Source organism: Arachis duranensis, chromosome 8 (genome assembly GCF_000817695.3).
Source record: "Arachis duranensis cultivar V14167 chromosome 8, aradu.V14167.gnm2.J7QH, whole genome shotgun sequence".
Taxonomy (NCBI): domain Eukaryota; kingdom Viridiplantae; phylum Streptophyta; class Magnoliopsida; order Fabales; family Fabaceae; genus Arachis; species Arachis duranensis.
The window spans coordinates 14,779,781-14,780,175 of record NC_029779.3 but is presented as its reverse complement, the minus strand read 5'-3'; the positions used below and the strand labels follow the sequence as shown (position 1 = coordinate 14,780,175).

The following is a 395-nucleotide window of genomic DNA, read 5'->3' as shown; positions in this document are numbered from 1 at the left end:
ATTTAACAGCTACATATATATACATAATTGTAATCGACTGCATGTAATATCTATTATATATTGGATATATTCAAAACGCCTCCCCAGGGAAGTGGGGGATGTCACAAACATGCCCCCTTTGACTTTACCACTGTTGATGTGCAATGAAAGTTGCAGTCAGATCATACTTATGTACGTAGTGTGGTAATTTTCATAGAATTAATTGTAATTTTATTGGTTTAAGCTTGTTTATAGGAATTTCAATTTCATAGACTTTTTATAGGCATTTGATAGATTTTGATGACTTTGCTTATTCACTAGTGTGATTTTACACATACAGAATTACAATCAAGTCTGCTGCTGACCTACACCCAAAGGGTGAGAAATTGTAGCAGATTATGACTTCCATACACAAC

The 395-nt window shown here is 33.7% G+C and overlaps 1 protein-coding gene across 1 annotated transcript in view; it reads left to right on the top strand.

The window, feature by feature from the left end:
- The window catches only part of LOC107461024 (E3 ubiquitin-protein ligase UPL1-like), a 15,094-nt gene that overhangs the window by 1,544 nt on the left and 13,155 nt on the right, over positions 1-395 (top strand). The gene's annotated exons all lie outside the window — the stretch shown is intronic.